At 39.9% G+C, this 15,567-nt stretch overlaps 1 protein-coding gene and 1 long non-coding RNA gene across 3 annotated transcripts in view; both read right to left on the bottom strand.

The window, feature by feature from the left end:
- LOC134285731 (uncharacterized) overlaps nucleotides 1-15,567 on the bottom strand; it is a 174,652-nt gene that overhangs the window by 129,798 nt on the left and 29,287 nt on the right. The window lies entirely within an intron of this gene.
- LOC109416373 (integrator complex subunit 12) overlaps nucleotides 1-15,567 on the bottom strand; it is a 58,258-nt gene that overhangs the window by 41,180 nt on the left and 1,511 nt on the right. The window lies entirely within an intron of this gene.

Below are 15,567 nucleotides of genomic sequence, written 5' to 3'. Positions count from 1 at the left end.
TGAAATGGAAAAAAAATGTACACTTGTTTAGCATTTTTCTATTTACCACTACACCTGAAAAAGGATACAGAATATCCTTTCTGTTTGTGGTCTTTTACAACCACGCCGGAGTGACATTAGGGGCCCATTTTCGTTTGATCAACACATTTTGGGGCCCGTTATAACAAAAGAGATGTTGACAACAATGACTGCCACTGGGCTGTTTACAACGAACGTAACCCTCGTTCTGTCACATTCACCCGAATCCCAAACTAATAGACGAGTGCAGCGATGAATTTTGAGTTCACTCGCCCAGAGAGTTTTGACACTACAGTGGGGTTCACTTTCAAAAAAGCACTAAAGAGGTACTCAGAATTGTGCGAGCAAAATCCGCTTTTAACCTTCGTCATGCATTATGGTCATTATGACCCAAAACGCGATTTCAAGCATTTTCATCTCTTTTGTTTGTAAGCTTATCGTAATGAACCTTCTTGACTTTTAATATTTTGCGGAAACGAAGTATTTAAACAAAAAAAAAATCTTAAGGTGGAACCAAAATGGCGCCACAAAATAAGATACGAATAATGCATTGGGGTCAATATGACCCAGAAATTAATACTCTTATAGAATGACGATTTTTTTTCACCAATTCAAATGACCAATGCCTTATTTGATAGATAATTTCGTCAAGAAGGTGTTGATAGATTGAAATAGTGATTCCGGGAACATTGGCCACCGGGAATTTGCTACACAGGGCACCATGTCGGACATGTGCGATAGCACCACATTTTGTCAGTATTTGTGGAATATCTCGCGTTCTGGACCACTTAGAAGGATACTATCTTAAGCAAAGTTGCTCAGAAGACTAAGAGCTTTGACACAGGTAACAATTTAGTTCGATAATCACTCACTGCATAGCGCTAGTGTTCTTGAGATCTTCCAGTTCAGTCTAAACGTCGTATATCTCGCGTTCTGAACCACTTAGAAATTTACTGTCTTCAGCGCAGTTGCTCAGAAGACTAAAATCTCTCACATAGGAAAAAAATAGTTCGAAAATCACTCACTGTGTGACACTAGTGTTCTTAGAATTTCCAGTTTAGTCTAAACGCCATATATCACGTGTTCTGGACCACTTAGAAGGATTTCGTCTTCGGCAAAGTTGCTCAAACGACTGAGAGCTTTCGCATGGAAAGCAATTTAGTTCGAGAATCACTCACTGTGTGGCGCTAGTGTTCTGAAGAGCTTCCAGTTCAGTCTAAACGTCGTATATCTCGTGTTCTGGACAACTTAGAAGGATACTTTTTTCGACAAAGTTGCTCAGACGACTAAAAGCTCTCACATAGGAAACAATGTAGTTTGAAAATCACTCACTGCGTGGCGCTAGTGTTCTTAGGAGCTTCCAGTTCAGTCTAAACGTCGTATATCTCGTGTTCTGGACCACTTAGAAGGATACTTTTTTCGGCAAAGTTACTCAGACGACTAAGAGCTTTCGCAAAGAAACATTTTAGTTCAGGAATCACTCTAAATTGCAGCAAAAATTATTTTGGGTTTTTTGTTCTTAGAAGCTTGATACTTGATGTTATTGTTGTGAATCCATCCAAGTTACTATGCTTGTAAAAGCTTCCTCGAAGAAAAAAGCTTTCAAATTGAAAATTTATTTCAAAATTTGCTCACAACGTAGTGTCGTAACGAAAGATGATTGCTTAATGCCGCATCTGATCGATACTCTAATAGTAACCAGACTGACTGCCTTCTACAAATCCCGAGTCCACGAACCCCTACATTCGAACCATCTCGGTTCCATCTCGAAACTCTCTTCCTCTCTCTCACACCAATACGATTCTCCTCGCACCACGGTGGCATCGAATGAATGCCCTCCTGGCTGCATTCTCTCGCTTTCAACCGACTCAAACTTTCGTTCAGTTCTCGTTCATTATTACTGTTCATACACTGGTTCGCATAGGGGTGTTCTAAACATCAATACACACATAATTAATTTTAATCATTTAACTCATCGATCCGACCATAACCACTACACGTAGCACTTGTGTTCTTTAGAGCTGTCAGTTTAATCTCAGTATCAAGTTGTTTATTCGGGAATTTATTTTTATCAGATATCTGTGTAGGAATTTCTTTGAAAATCGGTTCCTTTGGGAATTATTTATTTATTCATTCTTCCGAGCAACATTGTTGAAGTGAGGGTTCCTCTGAGTTGTCCAGAATGCGAGATTTACAACGTTTAGGCTAAACTGGTAGACCCCAAGAACAATAGTATCACTTAGTAAATGATTTTCGAACTAAATTGAATCCCTTGAAACATATTAGTTTTTTGAGCATTTTTACCGAAGACAGTATCGTTTAAAGCGGTCCAAAGCGTGAATTATACTAAGTTAAGACCAAAAAACTCCACGTAGTGAGAGAATCTCGAACTAAAATGATTTCTATGTGAAAGTTTTCAGCCTTATGAGCAACTTTGCCAAAAACTTATCCTTCTAAGTGGTCCAGATCGCGAAATATACGACGTTTATACCAAACTGGACGCCCCAAAGAACACTAGCGCCACGTAGCTTGTACTAAATTCTCGCGTTTAGTATCATACAGGCGTATCTACATTGATCGATTTCTCTTCGTCGATTTTCTCTTCGGATTATTCCGGAAAATACGACCAATATTCGGATGATTTCTCGGTGTATTTCGGTAAAGGACGACTAGGACTAGCATCTAAAACAACCAAAACTGATTTACAGGCCAAGTTATTAGTAGAAGTGAAAATCGATGAAGAGAAATCGATCATTGTAGATACGCCCGTATGATACTGAGCGCGAGAATTGTTTCCTATGTGAAAAATTTTAGTCTTCTGAGCAACTTTGTCAAAGACAGTAACCTTCGAAGTGGTTCAGAATACTAGCGCCACGCAGTGAGTGAACCCAGTTTGTTTTCCATGTGAAAGCTTCCAGTCTTTTGAAGAACTGTGCCGAAGACAGCATCCACCTAGGTGATCCAGAACGTTTAGACTAAACTAAAAGCTTCTAAAAGCACTAGTGAGTAATACTCGAACTTAACTATTCTCTATGTGGAAGCCTTTAATCTTATGTGCAACTTTACCGTAAGTGGTTACGCGAGGAGTATGGCAGCATAATCGATCGCGTTTGCTATTGTCTCGAGTGAAAATCAAAACAATAGATGCGCGGGTGTTCAGTGTTCAGTATTGTGTTGTTCTTTGCGGATGATTGTGTTGTTCTTTACAGAGAAGAACATCAATCAAGACAATTAGATGATCGGCATTAAACCACAAAAACCCCACAACAATTGGTGAGATCTTTCCAATATTATTTATTTATAAATAATTCTACTTCAGTATATTTACTTTATAACTGCATATAAGTTGAAAATTCGCTATTTTCAACATCCTTTCATCTATTGGAAGATGCTTCAGTTCTGGGCTCTTTCTAAGTTGATGAAGGGATTTATAAATGCTTGCAAGGACTTGGCCAGGTGTGTGGAGCTGAGTGAATCTATGGCATTGTAGATAGTAGCGACATCAGCAATGTCAATGGAAATATTCAACTTTGCAACTCCATCCAAGATTTGTGCAAGTATTCATGCTATGCTATGCTATGCTATGCTTTACCGTAAGTGGTTACGCGAGATTCCCGACGTTAAGGTTAAATTGGAAGCTTCTAGCAATACAAGCGCCATGTAGTGAGTGATTCTCAAACTTGATTGTTTTTATGCGAAAGTTTGCAGTCCTATGAGCAAATTTGACTACGACAGAATCTTTCAAATTGAACCAGAACGCGAGTTATACGACATTAGGATTAAATTTGAAGCTTCCAAGATCACTAGCGCCGCGTAGTGAATGATTCTCGAACTAAATTGTTTTCTATGCAAAAGCTATTAGTCTTTTGAGTAACTTTACCGAAGACAAGTATCCTTCTAAGTGGTCCAGAACGCGAGATATACGACGTTTAGACTGAACTGGAAGCTCTCAAGAACACTAGCGCCACGCAGTGATTGATTATCGAACTAAATTGTTTCCTATGTGATAGCTCTTAGTCTTCTGAGCAACTTTGCCGAAGAGAGTATCCTTCTAAGTGGTTCAGAACGCGAGATATTCCACAACTATGTACTGGCAAAATGTAGTGCTATCCCACATGTCCGACATGCTGCTCTGTGTAGCAGATTCTCGGTGGCCATTGTTTCCGGAACCACTATTTCAACATATCAACACATTCTTGACGAAATTATCTATCATTTGGCATTGGTCAATTGAATTAATGAAAAAATCATCATTCTATAAGAGTTTGAATTTCTGGGTCATAATGACCCCAATGCATTATTCGTAGATTTTGGCCAGACCCCGCCTCCCCCCAAAAAGTCTATGTGGTTCATGAACGGCCCCTCATAGTGCTGAAATCATCATCAACAACAACAATCATCAGATTTCGTGTCTTTAGCATAACATTATAGTGTCTTTAGCTCGACAACGAATGGGCGGAACTTTTATTAGGGATTATTCTGCTTCTTCTTCATGGCGTTACGTCCTCACTGGAACGAAGCCTGCTTCTCAGCACGGCGCTCATGAGAGCTTTCTCTACCAATGATCATTATGCATCGTGTGGCAGGCACGAAGATACTCTATGCCCAAGGAAGTAAAAAAATCCCTTAACGAAAAGATGCGGGACCGACCGGGAGTCGAACCCTTCACTGCCAGGATGATCATGCTGGATACCCAAGTCTTTTGCACACTTTTAAAGCTGTGGCCATGGCTATTAGGGCTTGTTATATTTTGTTTTGAGGAGCGACAGAATAGTCACATACATTATTTTTTTCTTAAATTATGGTAAGGTCATTTTATTTATGTTCCAGTGAGCGGTTTGTTCCTTTTCTAAAGATCTAAGGAACTTTCTAAAGAACTATCATCAAGATCAAGAAAAATCTTCCAAATATTGCCCAATATATTGCACAGATTCCAGCCGTTTTGACTGCTGTGCGCAAATTAGTTGCGTGGATTTTTTTCATCACGCGTGCCCATATCTATGTGTTATGATGATTGCCAAATCTTTTTTTTCCAGAAGGAATTTTTGTAAGAATTTTAGAAAGTAAACCTGTACGAACTCCTGGATAAATTATGGAAGGGATACCTAGTGAAATTTCTGAAAAGATCTCATAAGGAAGTTCTAGATAAATTTCTGGAGGATCCCTTGGAGGAAATTCCTAGTAAAATTTCATAGGAAATCTCTTTAAAAATTCCTAGAGGGAATCTTAGAGAAGTTTGTGACGGAATTTTTGGAGGAATGCATGTAGAAACTTCTGAGCAAAGAATTCCGGAGAATTCCGGGAGAAATTCCTAAAGAAATCTCCAGAGGAATTCTGGGAGGAATTGCTGGAGAAATTTCTGAAAAAAAAAATCCCTTGAGAAATTCCAGGAGGATTTCCTGAAAGAACCCTTGGAGGAATTTCTGGAGGATTCCCTGGTGGAATCTCTGGGAATATCACTCGAAAAATTCGTGGAGAAATCCCTGAAGTAATTCCTGGTGGAATGTCTGGAGGAATCCCTGAAAATTTCCTCAAAGTATTCCCGGAGAATTTCCTGAAAGAATCTCTGAAGAAATCCCAAGAGGATTTCCAGGAGAAACTCCTGGACGAATTGCTGGCATAATTCCTGAAGGATGCCAGGAGTATTCCGGAAGAAATTTCGGAAGAAATTCCAGGGGTATTTTCTGGGGGTATTCCTGAAGAAGTTCCTGGGGAAATTCCTAGATAACATCCCGGAGGAGGAAGAAATGGAGGAGTTCCTGTGGAAATTTCTGGAGGAATCTCTAGATGAATTCTTGAAAGAATTACTGGACGAATATCTAGAAAAATCTCCAGAAAAATTCTGAGAGATTTCTGTTTCTATTTCTGTTATTTTTATATTGCTGAAAGAAACCCTTGAGCGATTCCTGGAGGAATTTCTAGCGGAATTGCTGGTGGAGTTCCTGGAAAAATTCTCCAAGGAATTCCTGAAGGAATCCCTGGGGGTATCCTTGAAGAAATTTGTGAAGAAATCCCTGGAGGAATCTCTGGAGGAATCCCTGGTGGAATACCTGGAGAAATCCCTGAAAAATTCCTGAAGGAATTCCTGGAGAACATTCTTGAAGAGTTTCTGAAGAAATCCCTAGAAGAATCCCTGGAAGAATCTTCAAAGAATTTCCTGAAGAGATTTTTCATGGAGAAATCTCTGGAGGAATCCCTTAAGCAATTCCTGATGGAGTCCCGGGAGAAATTCCTGGAGACATACCTAGAGGAATTGCTGACATAATTTCTGATAGTTGTCTCCTTATGGGATTTCTGGAAAAAAATCCAGAAGGTATTCCTAGAAAAAATCCTGGAAGAGTTCCTGAAGGAATCCCTGAAGGATTTCCTGGAGTAACTCCTGAATTAATTGCTGACATAATTTATGATGGAGTTCCTAGGGGATTTCCTGAAAGAATCCTTGGAGAAACTTCTGCAGGATTTCCTGGAGGAATCTTCAAATTTCCTGAAGAGATTCCATGGAGAAATCTCTGGAATCCCATAAGAAATTCCTGATGGAATCTCGGGAGAAATTCCTGGAGAAATACCTAGAGGAATTGCTGACATAATTTCTGTAAGATGTCCAGAAGCAATTCCTAGAGAAATTCCTGGCGTAGTTCCTAGAGAAGTTCCTGGAGAAATTCCTGGGTATAATCCTGAAGCAATGCCTGGAGAAATTCCTAGAGGTATTCCTTTGGGAATTTCTGGAGGAATCTCTAGAAGAATTCTTGGAAGAAATTCTGAATGAATTTCTAGATGAGTTCTGGGAAATTTCTATTTCTATTCTATTATTTTTGTATTTCTGAAAAAATCCCTTGAGAAAATCCAGGAGAAATTTCTAGTGGAATTTCTGGAGGAATTCTTGGGTAAATCCTCGAAGGAATTCCTGAAAGAATCTCTGGGAGGAATCCTAGAAGAAGTTTGTAAAGAAGTCCCTGGGGGAACCCCTAAAAAAATACTGATGGTATTCCTTAAGGAATTTCCTGGAAGAATTTATGAAGAAATCCCTAGAGGATTTCCTGGAAGAATCTTTAGAGGGACTTCTGGAGAATTTCCTGGAGGAATCTACGGAGGATTTTCCGGAGGAATCCCTGTAAATTTCCTGAGGGTATTCCTGGAGAATTTCCTGGAAGAATTTCTGAAAAAATCTCCAGAAAAATATGTGGAAAAATTCCTGGAGAAATTGTTGGCATAATTGCTGAAGGATGTCCAGGAGCAATTCCTGGATCAATTCCTAGAGAAATTGTTAGAGGAAATCCTGAAGAAATTCTTGGGGTAATTACTGGAGAATTTCCTGGAATAGTTCTTGGAGAAATTCCTAAATAAAACCCTGGAGGAATTGCTGGAGGTTCTCCTTTGGGAATTGCTGGCGGAATCCTTGAAGGAATTCTAGGAGGAATCTCTGTAGGAATTCCTTCAACCATTTCTGGATGAATTTCTGGGGGAATCTCTAGAGGAGCTCTGGGAAAAATTTCTGGAAAAATCGCCTGAGAAATTCCCGGAGGGATTTCTAGAGAATTCTCGAACGAACTTCTGAAGAAATCCCTGGACAAATCACTAAAAAAGTTCCTGGAGGAGTTTTTAGTGCAAGTCCTGGAGGAAATACTGGACGATTTCCTGGCGGAATTTCTGGAAAAACTCCAGAAGGTATTCCTAGAAAAAATCATGTAAGAATTTCTGAAGGAATCCCTGAAGGATTTCCTGGAGTAATTCCAAGAGGAATTCCTGAAGAAATTCGTGGATGAATCTCATAAGGAATTTGTATAGGAATACCAGAAATAATTCCTTGAGAAATCGCAGATGGAGTTCTTGAACAAATTCGGGAGGAATCCTTAGAAGAGTTTCTGAAGAAACTCCAGAAGGAAACCCGGAAGAAATTTCAAGAGGAATTACTAAGGGAATACCTAAGCAGTTCCTGGAGGAAGTACTGAATCAACTCCTAGAAAAGTTCCTTAAAAAAACAAAGAGTAATTGCTAGAGGAACCCAAAAAAGAGTTCGTGGGAGAATCTTTGGAGGATGTTTAAAATAAGTTGTTCCAGAAGGAATAACAGAAGGGAGTCCCGAGTTAAGCCCTGTAGATATTCTTGGAGGAATCCCTGGAAGATATCCTAGAAGAATACCCGTAGAAATTAACGGAGGAATCTCTAGAAGAATTCCATGGAGAAATCCCAGTAAAAATTTCTGAAAAAATTGTAGATGGAATCCTTGGAGAAATCCTGAAGGAATTCTAAGAAGAGTTCATGGAAGAACTTCTTAGGGAATCCCTGTAGCAGTTCCTGAAGAAACCCAAGGAGAAATCCTGGGGAATTCTTAAACAGTTCCTGGAGGAAGTATTGGATTATTTTTTTGGAGGAGTTCCTGAAAGAATTCCAAGAAGAACTCCTGAAGGAATTCTAAAAAGTGTTCCTGGGGGAACCCTTGGAAGATTTTTTGAAATAATTCCTGGAGTTGTTTCTGCAAGAAACACAGAAGATATTCCCGGGTAAATCCTTGGAGGAAGGCTTGAAGGAAAACCTGGAGAAATCCCGGAAGCAATCCCATGATGAATTCCTTAATAATTTTTGGACGAATTATTGTTGGAATCTTTGGATGGACTCCCAAAAGAATATTTTGTACAATGATTTAAGGAACTCCTGGAAATTCCTGGAGGAATCTCGGAAAAAGTACTGGAACAATCGCTGGAGGAACTTCTAAAGATATCCCAGGAGAATTTCCCGGAGCAATGTCTGGTGAAACCCATACAGGAATTCTTGAAAAACTCTCTGGAGCAATCCATGCTAGAGTCACTGAAGGAAGCTATGGAAATTCCTGAAGAAATTCATCGATGTATCCTTGCAGAAGTATCTGTAAAAACTGAAGGAATCGTGGGAGGAATTCTTGAAGCATTTCTTGGAACAAACACTGAAAAAAAAAAACTATCTGAACCCTGCAAGATGTCCATGGAAGAATTCATAAAAGAGAAACTCCTGGCCATGTCCCTTGAGGAATTTCTGAAAGAATCCTTGGAGAAGTTCCTGAGTAAATGGCTAAAGAAATTTCTGGAGATGTCCTTAAAAATATTTGTAAAGAAATCCCAGGTATTGTTCTCTTAGCATGACGTTTTTTTTTAATTGAATACAAGTGAATTTTCGTGTAGCAGTAGCTCATAACTGCACTCTATAGCAGCATATAATTCTACAAAGTCCTTCTTTTTCTCTACCGGAAACTTGGCATGCTGTTTTTGTATACCATGAAAAACATCACAAAATTTATCCATTCAACCAAGCTTGTTATTCAGTTAAATTCTATGATAAGATTGAAGTAGATCTCTTGGAAAAATACTTGGCGATATTTCCTGTGATTCTCAAGGAAAAAAGGTTTGATAATTGTGGATAAAAACCTCAATTATTAGAATAGCCTAGAGAATAGTTCTTTTTAAAATATTTTTTCTGGAACTTTTGAATTATTGATAATCTTTGAGTCGGCTCGAACTAAAAAAAACTTACGGCCAGGGGGGCCACGCCACCCTCAGGCTACGCCTTTGTCATGATCAGAGGTTTTCATTCAGGTTAAAAATCGTTAAATAATTATTGAGGCGTCCGATTTGAATGTGGTCTTCGGTAAAGTTGTAACTGATAGAGTAGACTAAGAAAACCAAGGGACAACTAACAATCAATGGCATTTGGGGAAATGCTACGCTCAACTGAATGAAACACGTCGTTATCCCATAATAATTCCCATACAAACTTTGATGAGCTTGTGCACTCTCAATTTTCAACCAAATTAGCTCAATTTTTGGGAGAAGGCTTAGAATCTGGTTACGAATCAAATAAGCGGTGTGGAGCAAAAACGATTTTTTTATTTTTCGCTGTCGTGGACTGCTGGATACTTACATACAATATTGTGAATTGTCCGAACCGCAATTGACTAAACTTTCCACCAGTTTTTTTTTTCTGTCAGGCACCAAACACACGTTCTTTGCAACAGTCTTCACAAAACTGACACTTGCCATACATGCCAAACATTCATCAACGAAATTTCTTGATTTATCTTATCATGCTTTATCCATCTGTCTTCGTCTTATCTTGTCGTCTGGAATTACGTTCCATATGGAACAAAGTCTGCTTCTCCACAGTAATTCACGAGCACTTCCACTTTGTCAATTAATCAATTTGCGCTCGCAGTACCATCGTAGCTGCCACACGGTTCGGTAATGCCCAAGAAAGCTAACAGTGCATGCATTTCGAAAAGATTTTGGATCGATCTGCGCATTTACCGCTTTATTTTTGTAACACTATCTTTCCATCTATGAAGGCTTATTTAGCTTATCAACAAAATAGGTACGCAGTAGAAAATCTTTTCTTGGAAATTGCACACTGCGCACAAGGAGGGTTCAATAATAATTATTGAACCGGACTTCGACTGATAACAATAATCTTTTAATTTGTGATTAGTAATCAAGGTTGTGAACCAATTCACTTGTTCGTTTAACTTCTAGTTAAAATTTGACACTTCGGTAGATATTTTGCGTCGGGTTTAAAAGTAACCCATTTCTCAAGCATGCTTATTGCTCATGTTTGACAGTTCGATAGTTTATTTTTGACAATTCCCTTATTTTGTAGCAAATCTTGTGTAGATCATCTCAAAGCGTGCTGTGGCGCTTGATCTTATTCACCTTATTCACCATACAATCTATCACCTTACCAACACTATAAATAACCCCCTATCCATGGATCGCATCACCGACCCAAAGGTGACTCCCAGATCTTCCATCCTTTCCGTCTAACAAATACCCCAGTCCGTGCTGGTTGTGGGGATGCAGAGGTGATCTCGGTCTTTAGTAGCAACAACCAGCACACTCTAACATTCCTTTCCCTTCCCTACGGACTATAAGGACGTGGCCGGTGCTGTTATTGATCCAAAATATATGAGCTGCTTAAATTGCACTTTGTGAATAAGTGAAGTGTCCCAGCCCTTATTCATTTGGATCTCAGTGCAATTTTTACCAGCTCAGATCAATCACGGAGGAGCAACCATTGACATGTATAGTCAGATTTGATCGATCGTTTTGATTGAAATCTTGTGTAGATCATCTCGGCATAAGACAGTTTTAAGCTATCTCCTTCATGTGTTTAGCTATTGGTATAATAGTGATAACATAACATAACTATAGGGCCCATATAGTCGAGGCGGTAAACGCACGGGTATTCAGCATGACCATGCTGAGGGTGACGGGTTCAATTCCTGGTCGGTCCAGGATCTTTTCGTAAAGGAAATTTCCTTGACTTCCTTGGGCATAGAGTATCTTCGTGCCTTCCACACGATATACGCATGCAAAATGGTCATTGGCAGAGGAAGCTCTCAGTTAATAACTGTGGAAGTGCTCATGGAACACTAAGCTTAGAAGGAGGCTTTGTCCCAATGAGGACGTTACGCCAAGAAGAGAGAGAGAGAGAGTGATAACATAACCAATGAGAAAATCGGGGTTTCTTACGTTATTCGTTTTTGTTCACTAGTTTCCATGACTACTTACACAGCAAAACATAAATGCCGATGTAACACATTCCGATGTACTAAATAATCAATGTAATTACGATTCCTATGTACGATTACATCGTTTTGATGTAAAATCTTTTGTTCTTACACGGACAGAAATGTCTTCTGATTCATATAAATAACCTTTCTCATAGTTCTTCTTTCAAGCTTCGGAGATATTCTTGCCGCTTAGGCATCTCCCTCATACGAGGCGAGATTTTTCGATTTCCCTCATGTTGTCTGATCCGGTCAGATGCTATCCTTCGGAAGTTCAGAAAACTTATATTTACCTAGAGTCTTCATTATTGCAATTGGTGACAAACGCCTTTTCCTCGGATTTTCACATTTCCTCGCTAGTACCTAGTATAGATTTCCTTCTTCCATATCCAATTCTGGAGTCCAAGCTTCTTTTTTTAGGAGTCAACCAGCTCTTCTTTCTTCCTCGCGTTGCAATGGGCTCTTCTCGTCGCCAATGTGGTACTCTCCGGCTTGACAGATCGAATGATAATAATTTTCACTCACGTCATTGTACACGGAAAAATATTAAAACCCAAAGAATAAGTTTTAAAAACTCAAAATTGGCTAAACTGCTTTTAGTTTTAACTCAAAGTTGGGTTGTTTTCTCCCTCGCCCCACCGCAATGTTGTCGAAAACAAAGAGAGAAGCACCGACGCATCCGCTGCTCTTCCGTGGAAGAAGCCAAATTTGGGTTTTCTTGAGTTAACTCAAATTTGCGTCATTTGAGGCCTCCGTTGGGTGAAAATAACTTACCAGTGGGTTAATTTTTTTGCCGCTCTCAAACGAGAACTACTCACTCACCACTTTCGCTGTTTGACGCAAATTTGAGTTATTCCACGGAAGACCGGGATTGCGTCAAAACAACTTAAATTTGGGTTGATTTGTAGTTCCGTGTAGGGGTTGAGAGAGATAGAGAGAAAAAGATTAATAGGGCATATAGCGTCAGTTTCGGTGATGCACCACACTGAACGAAAACATCATCCTTAGAACGAATGAAACATCATTTCCACTCATCTGAAATTCCGTCTTCCCAATTTCGAATGATTGCTGCCGTCGTATGACAAATCATCACATGAGCAGATGATTGTCGATTGTAAATGGTAAGACAACCAAACCGTTTATTGCACACCCCATCATTCAGAAACAGGATAGAAAAAAATCGAACGAGCATCATCCACAGAGTGGATTACATTTACGATGCGCGCACCCCACAACGCATGTCATCCGGATTCCGTCTGCAGTCCAAACTGCATGCCGACGGATGGCTCATTCGTCAGATGAACCACCAGCACAGAATAGCTTGGAGTTTGGTTTGGAGACAATTTTCGATAGGACGAACGACGGCCATCATTCTTTTGATGCAAATTAACTCGTTTCTCGGTTGCATCGTGTTTCGAGTATTCTAGAATTTCAATGAATAGGAGAATTACAATTATTGTATAGACTCCCAGAGTGGTTATCAAGGTAGGTAATAAATAGTAATATTATTTCAACTGGAGAAACTTTAAAGATTGAAATAAATTATTTACAGTTTCTGCGATGGCGGCTCGGGCCTTGGCTCAGGATGTGAAAGCGCTAAGTTTGCAGTAACGCGCATTAAGACAGCCTGGAAACCCAGCGCATACGATGGATTGAATTTAATGTTCCCAACAATTGTGTAAATAACAGCGTGGTCAATCCATCAGAATAATGAGTGCCGTTCGAAGTGATATTATTTCACCAGTGAATATGTTTTATTATGTTAATTAAATGAAATCGGATGTCGCTTCAATAAAATTATACAACAAAGCAGCGATTTTTTGTGTAGCCATTTTTTGAAAGATCACATATCATACAGTATTTCATGTTCTTAAAGTGAATCCCCATCATATAATATGCAAACTGAACTGCATTCCAAATACGAAATAGTTGCATTCGAATGTTATGCGAATTTCAGTTGAACCCCTATTCGCGTCTCGTACTGTTATCGACTGATTCGCATACACTCGATTTCAGTTGACGGTGAACCAGACCATATGAGGCATCATCCGATTTGTGTATGCTTTTTGTTAAAGGGCGCGAGCGTATAAGATTTCAGTCGCATACAGGATGATGTTTGGGTTCAGTGCACCGAAAAAACAAAGCAAACGATCAACATGAAATGAAACGTCAGTCTTGTAAAGCATTTTGTGCGAGAAGGTATCGCACCGATCGCTCCTCCTCGTTGTAGGGGTTGAGAGCAGCGGGGCAGCGCGGACGTCAACCACGAATAGATGTGCCGTAGTCCACATGAATTTGACATGTTTGGGAAATTGACACTTTTGGGCACTCTGATAGATCTGGGATGTGTACGACTTTTGCGAATTAGTCATTACCATAAGTTATTACTTAAGTAAAACGTGTAAAACTAGTAAAAGGTTACCAAAATTTTGGCGTGCAATCGTTCGAAATTACACGACAACGCGAAGATAGCAAATAAATCAGTAAGAAATTGTGTAATGCATCAATTTTCAGCACAAACAATTTTGAACGTGTTTTTGTTGTGAGCTACGGTGATTTTGCCTTTTGCTGGCCCCATGGTTGAGAGAGATACTGAGAAAATGATACGTAGGGCATATAACATCAGTAGCCGTGATGCACCATCGAAAAATCAAAGCAAGCGATCAGCATGAAATGAAACGTCAGTCTTGTAAAGTATTTCGCACGAGTAGGTTGCATCATTGCATCCTTCCTCGTCTGAGCAGCGTTCCGGCCGGCGGAATGGCCCGGAATGCCACAGTGTCCGTCCGGACACGACAATGGCACAGCCGGTAGGTAAGCTCCCAGCAAATAAACTGTAAAAATAAGTGGTTTTCTCAAGGGTTTTCCATTAATGTGTGGCAGCAGATGGATACCAGAAGAACGTCGATTTTCTTCTTGTCGCAAAACGAATCTCGCGCGACTTGGTTATGAGAAGGTTAGCTTTGTAGCTTCATTTGTTATTTGGAGGAGGAGTGCGGAGAGAAGTGGAACGTGGAGTTTGGATTGTGATTTTGTTTATGTTTTTGTGATTTTGTTTATGGTTCTGCAACAAGAGGCAGAGTTATGATGACGTATTTTTTTTTTCGAGAAACAATTTGGCAGTCGCAGTTGTTCTTCCGGCAGGATTGGTTGTTCCAGGTTGCTTTTCTGAACGGGATACGGGAAATGTTTTGTGGACTTTATTTTGATAGCAAAGGCAAAAAAAAAATAGTAGTTTTTATTGTTGGGTTTGACTGTTGATTTTTCCAATATTTATCAAGCAGTTGTCTGAGTTGTCGCTAGCGACTGTGGTTTTAATTTCGTCTCGTTCAGGGTTTTTGAACCTTGTTGAGAGGCCCGCTGAACTGTTAAGATATTTGCTTGGATATTTGCACAATCAAAATAATAAGGTAATGGTGAGATATTGTTTGTCTCAGGGATAGATTGTATAGAGTGCATCGTGTGGAGTCGTAAATAAACTAAGAAATTAACATGTCTATGTGCATTAAATACTTGTACTGTGGTAATACAATTTTGTGTCACATTAATGCTCGTGATTTGTTGAACAAAGAAGCCGGATGGTCCCGGGCGTAAGACAATAACAAATTTCCCACAAGGTAAGCCGCATCCGGAAAGCAAATTTCCTCGAAAAAGCTAACAGCGAATTCCCCCGAGAGGGTAAGCTGCAACAGATTTAGTAATTCCCCTGAGAGGGTAAGCGAATTCCCCCGAGAGGGTAAGCTAACAGCGAATTCCCCCGAGAGGGTAAGCTGCAACAGATTTAGTAATTCCCCTGAGAGGGTAAGCGAATTCCCCCGAGAGGGTAAGCTAACAGTGAATTCCCCCAAGAGGGTAAGCTGCAACAGATTTAGTAATTCCCCTGAGAGGGTAAGCGAATTCCCCCGAGAGGGTAAGCTAACAGCGAATTCCCCCGAGAGGGTAAGCTGCCACAGATTTGGTAATTCCCCTGAGAGGGTAAGCGAATTCCCCCGAGAGGGTAAGCTAACAGCGAATTCCCC

Source organism: Aedes albopictus, chromosome 1, assembly GCF_035046485.1.
Source record: "Aedes albopictus strain Foshan chromosome 1, AalbF5, whole genome shotgun sequence".
In the NCBI taxonomy this organism is placed as follows: Eukaryota; Metazoa; Arthropoda; class Insecta; order Diptera; family Culicidae; genus Aedes; species Aedes albopictus.
Note: the sequence above shows the minus strand (reverse complement) of the source record. Positions and strands in the feature narration are given on the sequence as shown.